We start from the raw sequence: 505 nt of genomic DNA, 5'->3' as shown, positions 1-505 counted from the left end.
CGGGCTTTCCAGCGGGCTCTGAGCTGCGCAAGAAAGCAAGGAGCCGAAACAGCTCTCCCCGGCGCCGGGGCACCCGGGGTTTCGGCACAGGGGAAGGGGTTTGCGGGCACGCGGGGAGCTCGCGGAGAGACGAGGGCCGAGGCCGGGAGGCATAGGCGTGAGCTGACGGCAGCTCGCGGACGTCTTTATTCGAACTCTAGTACTGGCTGACAGGTAGAGGCATGCGCACAGGACAGGTAGGGGGTCAGTATTGCCTTGATCACAGAGATACGGAGCAGCGTTAGGAGGACGCCGACCCTCGCCGGGCGGCCGGGCTCGCCCCGCCGCCGCCGCTATTGCTTCCCGTCCCCCCGGCCCAGAGGGATCCCGCCGCGGCCGAGCCTGGAAAACCCAGCGGGAAGAGTCCGCGGGCGCCGTTGGGCGACGGGGGCGGTCGGAGCGCGGAGGGAGCCGCGGGCGAGAACGTCCGTCGGCGGCCGCGGCGGGGGCGAGCAAGGGGTGCGCG

The sequence above is a fragment of the Apteryx rowi genome, unplaced genomic scaffold, assembly GCF_003343035.1.
Source record: "Apteryx rowi isolate R43461 unplaced genomic scaffold, aptRow1 scaffold_132, whole genome shotgun sequence".
NCBI classification, from domain to species: domain Eukaryota; kingdom Metazoa; phylum Chordata; class Aves; order Apterygiformes; family Apterygidae; genus Apteryx; species Apteryx rowi.
This window is presented reverse-complemented; position numbering follows the sequence as displayed.